Genomic DNA, 14,431 nt, shown 5'->3' with positions numbered 1-14,431 from the left:
CAGTTGGGATTGCATGAGAGGCAACCACACATTGATGTTTCTCTGCCTCTCTTTCTTCCTCCCTTCCTCTCTCTCTAAAAATAAATTTTTAAAATATTTTAAAAGAAAATAAAGGAATACCCTGCTTTTTAAGTTGACATACATGTCAGGAAAATTACAATACAAACTCACAAATGAAAGAATACCCTTTTACAATCCCAGCCTTTATATACCTACTTTTCACTCTTGCAAAAGGCCTACAGAGATGTGCTTTTGATAATTGTTAATTTTAAGATTCTGGTTGCTGAAATTTTCCTCAAAGCAATTTCTAACATATTTTTCTTCTTTTTTTCTCTACTGCAAACCTGGGTCATTGACCAAGTGTTGAATATTCCAAATGTAAAGTATTCATAGACATTCTTCAAGATGATGTTATTATCTGTGTTATCCACATGTGCTCATAAAAATGGTTTCTTAATGGCATATGAGGTCTGTCCAGAAGGTATCCAGCCATGTAATATGAAAAATAGAGACATTTATTGAAGAAGACAGATGATACCAGAAACATTGTACATAGGAAAATGTACAATTCCTTTCAAAGTAGGCATCTTGGGATCTCACACAGCTCTCCCAATTGCCATCAGCTACCCTGTCATATTTTCCTGAATCTCATCAATGGTCTGAAATCTCTTCCTTTTCAAAGGTGATTTTAGTTTTGGGAAAATCCAGAAGTCGCAGGGCACCAAATCTGGGCTGTAGTGGGGCTGAGTCACCTTGATGATTTGATGTTTCACCAAAAATCTCTGCATGAGACATAACACATGAGCAGGCTCATTGTCATGAGGAAGCTGCCAATCTCCAGTTGCCCATAGCTGCATTGAAATAGTTTCCATAGAAGAATGTTCTAGCTTAATACAAAATTTGATACAGAGTTGTTGCTCTATATCATTATCCCCATTTTGAATGAGAGAGCCACACAGCACACATGCTCACTCAATGGCATCTACTGCTCCCACTGACTAGTACAGTGACCTCATGATTGTCCCCACATGTGTATTCCAGTCCACTCTCCTTGACTGCCAGGTTACATTGATGTCATGCAACCATTCTCGTTATTTTAACAATGACTAAACTTTTTCCAGACAGACCTCATATAAACTTTATTTTAACTCTACTGATTTGTACCAATAATCTTTCTAGATCAACATTATCTAGCAGAATTTTCTGCAGTGACAGAAATGTTCTACATCTGTGCTACCCATTTATTAGCCTCTAGCCACTTGTGGCTATTGAGCATTACAAGTGTGGATAATGTGACTAGCAAATGGAATTTTAAGTAATTTTTTAATTTTTATATGTATTTATTGATTTGATGGACAGAGAGCACAACATTGATTTGTTGTTCCACTTATTTATACATTCATTGGTTGATTATTGTATGTGCCCTGATTGAGGATCGAACTCTCAACCTTGGTGTATGGGGACGACACTCTATCCAACTGAGCTATCTGGCCAGGGCAATTTTTACAGTTAATATAAATTTAAATAACCACAGGTGGCTATGGTTACCATATTGGATGGTGTCCTAGTTTCTTTCAGCCACATCTGAAAGATATAACTTCATTTATTAAAATGAGAAGAGTAACATCACCTGCTGCTTTGACTTACCTCATGCACAAATGATTTAACAAATGTTGTCTGGCACTTTTTATTCATGAGAAAGAGATTATTCAGGCATTTCCAGTGAACATTATCTATGTGCCAGGTACTTTAGTAGAATCTGCAAAGGATATAGAAATGCAATAGTTACAATGTCAGTCACCAATCTCAAGGAAAAAAAGACTGTAAACAACTAAATGCACTGCATTGAAGATGCAATGTGATCTAAACAGAATCATGCCCTAAAGCCGCAGCTGGAGGTGCAGCTCACTCAATGCATGGTTGAGGGGTTGGGGGCAATGCTACAAGGAAGCTCTCATTAAGGTGGTGGCTTTGGAGCAGAGTTTTCAAGTGAAAACTAGGGAAGGGAACCTTATCAATGAAGTGCATGACAGACTTGGGGAAAGCTTAGTCTAGAGAGGCTGGGACAGAGGGTACACTGAAAACTGGTAGGAGATGAGCATAGAAGCATAGATCTGAGAGGTCCTTGAAAAGCATGCTAAGAGGATGAGCTTGCATGAAGGTGTGAGCCACTGCACTTGAGAAAGGCAGTGGAATGAAAGGTATACTGTGTGTGAGGATGTGGCAGACAAACAGGCAGAGGTCAGATCATCAGGATTTGGTGTGATGAGCTCAAGAGTTTAAACTTTATTCTCAAAGTGAGGTTGGGGAATCCTTGGATGAGTTTATGCTGGGATTATGTAGTCTCTGGCAGCAGTGCGGAGGATGAATTAGAGAGAGATCAATGAGGAGTTCAAGAAATTGTCAGGAAAGACAGCTATTGTGAAACGAAGAAAGACTAGTTTTGTCTGGCTCCCGTGGAAACCCTGAAGAAGTCTGAAATCTCTAGGAAGCCAGGGGTGGGAAAAGAAGTATTCTATAGCTGATCTACCCCTACCTCATATCAAGGATCATAGATGATTCTTGGACCCTCCCTAGATCACAAACCAATTCTAGGATGTGACTTCCCTTACCAACATTCTGGCCTATACACAAGGCCTATGTCACTCATTGAAATGTTCTTAACTATTACAGAGCCACTGATAATACTACCATTTCCCAGTCAGAGAATTATGACATTCTGGTACATCATGGAATTGGATTACTGTGTTCTGAGATCTGGTTCTCGAATTCAGCTTTGCCAGTATTTGGCTAAAGACAGTAGAGGGCAGAGGTTGTTACAGGTAGGACAATAACACAAGAAAGGAAGGAAGGTAAGAAATGGCAGTAACAGTAAAATAGATGGAGGGTTTTGTGTTCTAAAAAGTTCATGGCATAGTGGTTAACAGTGTGGGCTTCAAAGCCAAACTGCAGAGTCCAGATCAGTTTCCTTATAAGAGTAGTTACCTTAAGCTAATTATTTAACCTCTTAGTTTCTTGGCTTATAAATGGGGATAATAATAACAATAATAGAGCCCACTTCTTATGGTTATTACCTAAAGGATTTACAACAACACCTAGCTTGTAGTAAGAGCTCAGTAAGTATTATTATGATTACCAGAGGTACGCAAATGCTGTTTTCTATAGGTGATATGAAAGAGTGGTTTTAACTTTAAATGTACATGCTAATAATGTTTATGTATCATTTAGATATCTCAAATACCAACAGATTAAAAAGGATTATTAAATCCACTCAAAGTACTATTAATAATTTCTGGGAATCAGATATCTAGGTGAAAGGTCACAGAGAAGTATGTGTCATTGCAACACAAGCTAGACTAAAGTTCAGAGCTAGACAGTTGCTATACTACTCATTTACCTTATCATAGGAGCAGCACCACAAAGCAGAGGCAAAATTTAACAGGAAATGACTCTAGTTAAAAAAAAGTTAGTCCCATGCACAATGCAAAGTTGTGCAAGACAAAAGTCATGAGTGTTGGATGTCATGCACAATGTGGTGATATATTGCTTAAGATGCAAGTGTGCAATCAGTCTTGGCAGTAATCAGATCAGCATCTCACTTTAGAAAAGGTTTTCCATTTGCCCTATACACTTTCACCCCTGGGCTATTTCCCAAAGTACATTTACCTTAAGCCAATAAGCAAAGAAAAGCTGTCTCAAGCACACTGAGTTTATCATTCCCCTTTTCTACAGTCATCAGGGTCATGTGAGCATGGAAGAGATTCCCAGAGAAGATCCCCTGAGGATGTTGAGTGTTTATGAATTTAAGAGATGTTCAGGAGTGGCTACACCTGGGACTGGAAGCTGAGTGTCACAGGGGTTAAGACATAAATATTCTCATACACTTGAGAAGAGTTAAGAAGAATCATTTTCTAAAATGATTCAATTGCCCTCACTGGTGTGGCTTAGTGGATTGAGCACTGGCTTGTGAACCGAAAGGTTGCCAGTTTGGTTCCCAGCCAGGGCACAGGCTAACTACGTTCTTCTAATAGTTTAGGTAAAAGATCTTTGTGTCATCCTTAAATCTTCTCTTTCTCTCACACCCCACACTTACAAACTGTTAACAAAATCTGCTGGCATTATCTTCAATGTATTTAATATATCCAGAATCCAGAGAACCTTCTTATCTCTTCCTCCCATACCACTTGGTCCAAACATTATCTTCTATTGCCTGTGCTTCTACAATAACCTCTTAACTAGTCCCTTAGATAACCCCTACCACTATACCCCCTTTTTAAATCTTAACACAGCATCAGAAAAATCCTCTTCAAATATGACTCAATTCACTCAGAGTAGAATCCAAAGTCAAGATCTGGCATGATCTGGCCCTATTGCTTCTTTTCTTAAATTTATTTATTAATTTGAGAGACAGAGAGAGAGAAGAAGGGAGAGACAAGTGAGAGAGAAACATTGATCTGTTGTTCCACCCATCCATGCATTCACTGGCTGATTCCTGTATGTGTCCTGATCAGGGGTTGAACCCATAACCTTGGCATTTCAGAATGATGCTCTAACCAACTGAGATACCCACCCAGGGCCCTACTGCTTCTTTGATCTCAATTCCTATTCCTCTCCTCCTTACTCCCCTTGAACCACAAGCATGCCAACCTAGGAGACTGTAATACATATCTCAAAAACTGAGAATTCAAGCAATAAAAATTTTTAAGAGTATGACATTTGTACAACAAAATACACTTCCTCAAATGATAGATATAGAACTCTGCAATCAAGAATTAGAGAAAACCCATACTATTTAACCACACAGGGATAATTTAATAAAACTGACAATGTACAAAGCCAAAAAGGTGTCCCCAAACAAAATATCCAATATTAAATAAACCAGATCCTCAGGTCACCACATGATAAAGTTAAAAATTAAAAACAAAAAGATAATTAAAAATGTAAACCACTCATCCTTATATAGCTTTTAAATTTTCAAAAAACTGCACCAAAACAATGAGTAAAGAAAAGTAATTTCAATAAATTATGCTGGAAAAAAATAAATCCTAACCATTAACTCACAATATGCACAAAAAGTATTTTGAGGTGAATCACAAACCTAACTGTAAAAGCTAAAACCATAAAGCTTTTAGAGGAAAACATATGAAAATATCTGGATGGTTCGGGATTAGGCAGAGGTTTCTTAGGACACAGAAAGCAATGACCACAAAAGGAAAACTAATGAAGTAGATTTCATCAAAATAAAAAACTTCTGATCATCAAATGTCACTTTTAAGGAAATGAAGAAGCAAGCCACACACAGGAAAAATGTTAACAAAGCATATATCTGTGGACAAAATAAAGGGGCCACATACTAAACCTGACAAGTTTGGGGGAGGCCTACATGGCAACCTTACAAACTCATGACCTAAAGTAACCAGTTAGGATGGTCTGAAATTAACTTCATAGCTAGCTCTGGATGATAGCTCTCAGCTAGTTAGAGCATCATTCTGATATGTCAAGGGTGTGGGTTTGAATGCATAAATAAGTGGAACTGTAATAGATGGGTCTGACCAAATCCCTGGGAAGTGGGGGAGACCCCAATCCAGGGGAACACAAACCTGGCAGGAGAGTCCCCCACCCCCAATTCAAGAGAAAGGAGGAGCCCTAGGAGGAGGCTGCCAGATGCAATAGTAAACAAGTTAGTGCAAGCCAGTGTACCTTGGCCTTGCAATGGAGCAGCTCAGCATCTCCCACTCGTATATCCCCAGGCAACAATACACTACCGATGCTGGTGTTAGCTTGGAACACCACTTGTACAATCTTTGCAGGCTTTGGGGCCTGAAAATGTCTCACTACATGTGTAATAAGGTGACACCCCGCCCCCACAATGATGCTGTGCAAGCCCATGAGCTTGGTGGATGTAAGCCAGGATTGGTGGACAGTCTGAACACTCCTGCCTTGTGTGGTATTTGGGATGGGATTCAAAAAGTGAAGAGCTTGCAGAAACATAGCTAATTTTCTTTTCTTTCCCTTGTGAGAAACGCTCACAATAAAAACACCAGGACATAGTGTTACAGAGTGGGGGTCTCCAAAAATTCCCAGAGCCTATGGGTTGGGGGATGGGGAAAGGAAACAGCTTTCAGGATGTCTTCACATGCCTGTGCCTAGTGGCTAGTGTCTTTGTTATGCAAATAGCTTTGGTTCTTCCAAGGCCCAAAGGAGACAAGGGCTGTTTTGGACCATGGACTGGTACAGAGAGCACACAGAGCCTGTGTAAGGTTCTGTGAATGGTCAGACCTGGTTACCATGCCCACTGCGTCACAGGATGCAGTAAGGAATTTAAAAATAAGCGGCAGACATTTTAGGAGAGAACATCATGTAACTTTGAAAGGAAAGGGAGAACTCCATGCAGTTTACAAGGAGGCTGGGAACTCCACGTGGTTCTGCATTAAGAGCTGGGGGGCGCACCAAAATACAGGCAAAACCTCTTCAGTCAGGATCGAATGGTTGGCAGCTGCAGGTAAAACTAAACTCTGGAAAGTAGGAAAACTGTATCTCTGACTTCTCTAAAACTAGCCTGGTTTGGCAGGGGGAGGCAGAACTGTGTTTGTGGGTGTTTTAAAGAAAATAAGATATAACAGCAGAAATCTGCAAATAATCTAAATCTATATGTGAGAAACGCTCACAATAAAAACCGGGACACAGGACTTGAGCAGCAAAGCAAGCCGTTTATTCACGAGTCTGCAGAGTCGCGCGCACCCTCAGCCAGGAGAATGTGCGCCCCAAGTAGACAAAGAAAACTGGTTTTATAGTAATGTGATTAGCTCCCCCTCCCTAACGCAATTAGCTTCCCCCACCCCTCTCCTCTCCCCCGTTTCTCCATTACTGGTTACTCCGGAGTTACAATCTGACTCGATTATCTAAATGCCCCATTGTGATTTGTAAATATGCTAATGCTGTCAACTCCCTTCTCAGAGATCCTCTAATTACATTTGCCCTTTGTTACTAATGACTTTCTACTGGTTTGGGAGTCACTATGTTCTTGTTTCTTACACATATAACCATTAAATAAACTATTCTTTTTCTTTTCACTAAACTCTGGTATTGAGAGTTATGCTTCTGGCAGTGGGCAATCAGGCCCCTAATAACTAAACAGCCCGTGTGTTCTGTTTCGATCCGGACAGCCCGTGGGTTCTGTTAAAATAGGACTTCAGCAATTAATGAGGCATTGCTTATTCAGAGGTCTGCAGAGCTGGGCACACAGCCAAATCAGGGACATGCGCACGCTGAAGCAGAAGAAGCAAACTGGTTTTGTACTAACTCAGCTAGCCACCTTCAGTCCCATCTCCCTCTTTTCTCCATTACCAGATACTCAGGAGTTACAATCTAACCCAATTAACTAAGAGTAAGGGTAATTTAGGGAGGGGTCTGTTTCCAGGTCTCCTTTGCCCTGTGTTTGGGTGTGGTGATAAACCTATCTCTAGCTCTCCTTTGAAGAGTCCCAGATTACCTGCGTTTGGGTTGAATATCTTCCCCCTTTGATCTTAGAGATATTTGTGATGAGCTGCGGAATGTTTTTTTCCTGACTTGTATGCTAATGTTTTCCCTTGCTCTACTGTTAACTCATAGACTGACCCCCTAATTCAAGATTTAATTACATATGTCCTTTGCTGTTAATTATTTTCTACTGGTTTGAGAGTCACCAGTTTCTTTGTCCCTTACAACCCCTTGACCAAGATAACAAATGTGACAGATACAGCTCTCTTATCAGGAACTTTCCCAGAGCCTCTGGTGCCACAACTGTCATGGTTTGCAGGCTTAAAAGGTGCACCTCAGCAGAGGCCAGGGGTGGGGGACTCCTAAGGGCTCTCGAGACAGTCCGGGAGTCTCCATCCCCCTACTTTTATGGGCCCTCAAGGTGGTCCAGGAACAGATTCCTTCTCACCCAATCCCTGCTTGCTCAATAAACTGCTTTATCTTACCCCTGGTCTCCAGACTCTCCTTCCAGTGACTGCACCTGCACCTGTGCCTGACAACAGCTACCTGCATATCAAAAAGGACAGTATTTTTAAGTAGGGGAAGGGATTCCAGGAACATCCTTAAACTAAGCTGGCCAGGGGTGGAGAAATTATTTTCTCTGGGGTATTTTAAAGGAAATAAGCTTTGAGGCTTATCCTTTAAAAATTTCATAGTTTTTTTAAATTTTTTTGATTGTTCAATTAAGTTGTCCCATTTTTCCCCGTTTGCTCCCCGCCAGCCCACTCCTTCTCCCACAATCATATTCCTCCCTGTTGTCCATGTCCATGAGTCCTCCATACACGTTCCTTGACTAAACCCTTCCCTTACTTATCCCCCTTCTCTCTCTCCCCCTCCCCACTATTGACTGTTATTCTGCTCCTTAACCTATTTAATTCATTTGTTTATGTTGTTCTTTAGTTTCCTGTATTAGGTGATATCATATGGTGTTTTTCTTTCTTTGCCTGGCTTATTTCACTAAGCATAATTCTCTCTAGTTCCATCCATGTTGTTGCAAATGGCAGGAGTTCCTTCTTTCTCTCTGCTGCATAGTATTCCATTGTGTAAATGTACCACAGTTTTTTGATTCACTCATCTACAGATGGGCACTTAGGCTGTTTCCAGCACTTAGCTATTGTAAACAGCACTGCTATGAACATAGGGGTGCATAAGTTCTTTTGAATTAGGGTTTTAGGATTTTTTGGGTATAATCCTAGCAGTGGAATCGCTGGTTCAAAAGGCAATTCCATTTTTAGTTTTTTGAGGTAATTCCATACTGTTTTCCATAGTGGCTGCACCAGTCTGCATTCCCACCAACAGTGCACTAGGGTTCCCAATTCTCCACATCCTCACCAGCACAAGTTGTTTGTTGATTTGTTGATGATGGGCATTCTGACTGGTGCAAAGTGGCATCTCATTGTGGTTTTTATTTGCACTTCCCTGATGGCTAATGATGTTGAGCATTTTTTCATGTGTCTATGGACCTTCTGTATGTCCTCTTCGGAGAAGTGTTTGTTCAGTTCCTTTGTCCATTTTTTAATTGGGTTGTCTGTTTTCTTGATGTTGAGTTGTATAAGCTCTTTATATATTTTGGAGATCAGTCCCCTTGTTACAGAACTCCTGGGCTGCTCCAATTGAAAACAAACCCACGGGCTCTTTTGTTAGATGTCCAATTGCCCGCCGCCAGAATTACAACTCTTAATACTTCAGTTGAGTGAAAAGAAAATTGTTTATTTAACAGTTACACATATCCTTCCCTCCCCCCTACCAAACCTAGCCAGTTTTAGGAAGGTCAGAAACACCATTTCCCTACTTCCTAAACACAGTTCAGCTTTACCAGTGGCTGCCAATAATTCAATCTGATTGGGGAGGTCCTTTCTGTGCTGTGGTGCCCTTCAGCTCTCAATACAAAACCGCCAGGATTTTCAGCCTCCTTGCAAACTGTCTTCTTTCTATAAACCGCGTGGATCTCCTCTCCTTCTCCAGAGCACCTCTGCGAACACCCACCAGCGAGGGAGACAGCCCCAGAGCGTGCCCCCTAAAGTGTTCGCAGCTGCCTATATATCCCTGACTGCGTCCTCTGACGCAGTGGGTGTTGCCAATAGTTCTGACCATTCACAGAACCCCACATAGGTTCTGTGTGCTTTCCATACCGTCCCCTGGTTCAAGACTCCTCCCATCCACCTGAGGCCTTGGAAGCATCCAAGCAATTTTACATAATGAAAGACACCAGACACCAGCCTCAGGCGTGTGGAGGCATTCTGAAAGCTGCTTCCTTCTCCCCATCCCCCAGCCTCAAACTCCAGGGATTTTTGGACTCCCCTGTTTCTGTAACACCCTGTCTGAGATATCATTGGCAAATATGTTTTCCTATATGGTTGGTTTCCTTTTCATCTTGCTGATGTTTTCTTTTGCTGAGCAGAAACCCTTTAGTTTGATGTAGTCCCAATTGTTTATTTTTTCCTTTATTTCTCTTGCCTTAGGAGATGTATCCGTGAAAATATTGTTACGTGGGATATCTGAAATTTTTCTGCCTATGTTTTCCTCTAGGACTTTTATGGTATCACAGCTTACATTTAAGTCTTTGATCCATCTTGTGGTGTAAGTTGGTGGTCTAGTTTCATTTTTTTGCAGGTCCCTCTCCAGTTCTCCCAGCACCATTTGATAGAGGCTCTTCTCACTCTTTTATGTTCCTTCCTCCTTTATGAAATATTAGTTGACTGTAGATTCCTGGATTTATTTCTGGGCTCTCTATTCTGTTCCACTGATCTATGTGTCTGTTCTTATGCCAGTACCAGACTGTTTTGATCACCGTGGCTTTGTAGTATTGTTTGATGTCTGGTATTGTGATTTCTCCTGCTGTGTTCGTCTGTCTCAAGATTGCTTTTGCTATTCGGGGTCTTTTTTGGTTCCATATGAATTTTTGGAATATTTGTTCTAGGTCTGTGAAATATGTCATTGGTATTTTAATAGGGATTGCATTGAATCTGTAAATTGCTTTGGGTAGTATGGCCATTTTGATGATGTTCATAGCTTTTAATACACAACCCCTTTCCTTTTCCACCAAACTTCTGCCTCTGGAGTTTATTGGCAGCGAGCAGCAGAACCCCAAGTGATTGTACAGTAACAGAACAACAAATCAATGTTTTCCTCTCTCTCTCTATAATCAATTTTAAAAACTCTTTACCTAAAAGCAAGTCATAGCAGGTAGTAAGGTTCTAGGCTTGTATCTTTCTTGAAAAAGGTCAGTCTTTACCTTAACTGAGCCCGTCTATTGTCTTTCTGAATCTATGATAACACACCTTCGGAATGTCAGGATAATTTCCTTTTTCCAGATCCCTCAGGACACAATCTCCCACCAAACCAGGAAACCATAGAGTCCCTCATTCTTAATGTTATTTTAATTGTTAACTCTTAACTATCCTATACCCACCTATGCAAAAGAAGTACATGTCTATTCATTTTACTTTTTATCCAGTCCCAGAGATTCCCCTCATCTGCCCCCCTCATGTGCTTTCTCCTTCCTCTGTTATCACCTATGAATTTCAAATAAACCCCTTATGTCTTCCCCTTTGATTCTGATGTATAAAATAAGTGGTAAAATTGCCATTTTCAGGAGCATTTTCTCAGTCAGTTGAGATTTTGCTTCCTGGCAGTTGTCACCTTGGTTCAAATAAACTCATAAAAATTCTTACAGGTTTGGATGATTCTTACATTGACATATCTGATAAAGCTCTGGTATCCCTGATATATATATAGAATTCCCACAACTCAATAATAGGAAGACAAACAACTCATTTTTTTAAATGGGCAAAAGGCCCTGGCTAGTGTGGCTTAGTGAATTGAGCGCTGGCCTGTGAACCGAACAGTCTCTGGTTTGATTCCCAGTCAGGGCACATGCCTGGGTTGTGGGCCAGGTCCTCAGTTTGGGGTGCACAAGAGGCAACCACATATCGATGTTTCTCTGCCTTTCTTTCTCCCTTCCCCTCTCTCTAGAAATAAATGAATAAAATTATAAAAATAAATAAATTAAAAAATAATAATAATAAAAATGGGCAAAAGATCTAAACTGTCATTTCACAAAAGATAGGTGAGTGGCCAACAGCACAAGGAAGATGCTCAAAATCATTAGTGTTGGGGGCAATGCAACCTAAAACTAAGTGAGATACCACCACACACCCACCAGAATAGGTAAAACATTTTAAATGATGAAAAAAAAAATGAGCACAATAATTGATACTTTTTCTCTCACCTTCAAATTTCCTCTTGATGGGCTAATAATCATTAACAGAGACCGTTTAATAGGAGAAAATACAATTTTAATACATGTACATGGGAAAACACATGTGCACGAAAATTCCAAAGACAATGAGGCAACATTGGGTATATATGACATTTTGGACAAAGGAGAAAAGAGGGAGGAAGGGTATTGAAGCCAGAAAAGCTGGTGTTCACGCTCCCTATCACCTACCAGACCCAATAAGCAGAGGCAGGGATTGAATCTTTATGGGCGCTTTATTCAGATGATTGTCAATCTGAGAAGATAGCAGATTTGTACCCTAACAGACTGTCTTAAATTGCATTATAAATGGACCCTTTTTATAAGGAGAAGAAGAGTATAGGTAAGGGGTTTGGAATTCAGGGAAAGGGTTAGTTGGATAAAAGCTGCAGCATTCGTTCATCTGTGCCCTGGGCGGTGGTCTTTGTGTCCTGGACTGTGGAGGACAGGCTGGAGTACAATGGCCCAGATACTGTCTTGATTGCCGGCAGTCCTCCTGAGGCACAAAGCTGGAACTGCTTATGGTTACCTTAAGTAAAGGTGGGTCATACTGCCAGCTCCTGAAACAATAGCTTTTTACATCCAATGATTACTAAACTTATTAGTTGTTACCTGAAACTAAAATTTTCCAACATTTGAGTCCCCCATCAGTATTAGACTTCAGAAGTGAGAACGGGTGATTTACAGTGTGGAAGAGGGGCCACATATTAACCTGACAAGCTCAGGGGAGGCCTGCAAGGCAGTCTTACAAACTCAGAGACCTGAAGTAACCACGAAAGATGGTCTGAAATTAAAACTTATTAACTAAAAGCAGGTCACTGCTGGTAGTCAAGCACTAGGCTGGCATTTTTGCCTATCAAAGGTCAATCTTTACCTTAACTGAGCCTGTCTGTTGTCTTTTTGCACCTATGATAACACTTTTGGAATGGCAATGTAACTTCCCTTTTTCCCTTGGGTACAAGCTCCAGAGTTGAGACCACAAATCCCCTCATTGTTGTCATGTTAATTGTTGACTATTAACTACCATTTACCCACATATGTAAAAGAAGTTGTGTATTTTACCTTTTATCCTATCCCAGCAGTCTCCCCACTTTGCTTTCTCTTGTCTCTCTAATCTAGTGGTTCTCAACCTTCCTAATGCTGCGACCCTTTAATACAGTTCCTCATGTTGTGGTGACCCCCAACCATAACTAAAGCATAGCAATTAATCACAAAAACAATATGTAATTATATATGTGTTTTCCAATAGTCTTAGGTGACCCCTGTGAATGGGTCATTCGACCCCCAAAGAGGTCGCGACTCACAGGTTGAGAACCGCTGCTCTAATCTATTACCAATAGATTTCATGGAACCCCTTTATGTCTCCTCCTTTGATTTTAATATATAAAATAGAGTGCTAAACTGCCATTTTCCAGAGCATTTCTCAATCTGTTAAGGTTTTGATTCCTGGCAATTGTCATTAGTTTGGCTCAAATAAACTCACCAAAAATTCTTTACAGGTTTGAATGTCTCTTACATTGGTAACAGGTAGTTGAGGAAGAATAGAACATACATGATAGGAAAATCCTTGCTAAGCAGCTTAGAAACAATGGGACATGGGGAATTTAGCTAACAGGTCCCTACCTGAAGCCTTCCTATTTACCATATTTAATTCAAATTAGGCTAAGGCAACATCCTAAAATTTTCTTCTTGGAATAGGCCTATCAGAATATCTTAGGCAGCTACAGGGAGGCAAAAGTTTGCTCCCCTTCAATGGCAAATCAAGTTTCACAGTATTATAAGGAAATATTTTGTGATTTTCCTCTACATTTTCTTCACATTGATCAACACACACAGGAAGCAGTATAGAAAAAAGATGGAGGCAAGGGATCACAGAAAAAATAGAAAAAAATTTCTCAAGGACAGAGTGATGAAGCAGAGAGAAAAATAATGGGAGCAGAGTAAATAATAGAGAAAAGGAATAGGAGAGGAGTCAGAGGCAAAGTGTGAGCTACAAACAAAAAAGGGCAGGAAGAGGGGATACAAGTGGGAAGCCAGAGGAAAGCTTAAATGAGGTCATGTAGAAAGTGTCTACAAGAGTGTCCTGCATATAGGATACATAGTATCAAAATATATTAACCAAAAATCAAGAAGAAAAATAAACAAAACTCCAGGTATTTAATAACTTCATTAAGTAAATGTTTAGCTGCTTTGGTGACATTTAAAATAAACTGGTTATGTGATCTGTGTTATGTTAGCATTGCGGGGTTTTAAAAATAATTCTATTTTTATTTTAGCCCACTATTGTTTTAGGTCTATTGTTGAGGCAGCAAGGTATCAGAGCAGCCTTGCTCTGAGAAATCACCCAGAGACCAGGCAATGGGTTTATTGAAGGGAAAAACGGGGAAGGGGATGGAGGGGAGAGGCAACTCCCCAACTGACTCAAGGGCTCATAGGGGCAAGGGGAATGGGGAGCAGGGGAATGGGGACTCCCGGTGCTCCACACAGCTCCATAGGAGTCCCACCCGCACTTCTGCAGGCCCTCTTTTTAAACTTTCCAACAGCACATTTCAGTGAGGGTGAGTTTGCTTACTAACAAGCTCATTAGGTCGTTTGCATCTCATTGTATTTTCCTCACTACCAGCTCCATTACCATATCCTGTGGTAACAGGCAAG

Source organism: Furipterus horrens, unplaced genomic scaffold (assembly GCF_987537825.1).
Source record: "Furipterus horrens unplaced genomic scaffold, mFurHor1.1.pri manual_scaffold_4, whole genome shotgun sequence".
In the NCBI taxonomy this organism is placed as follows: Eukaryota; Metazoa; Chordata; class Mammalia; order Chiroptera; family Furipteridae; genus Furipterus; species Furipterus horrens.
The sequence above is the reverse complement of the archived record's forward strand: the minus strand, read 5'-3'. Positions refer to the sequence as shown.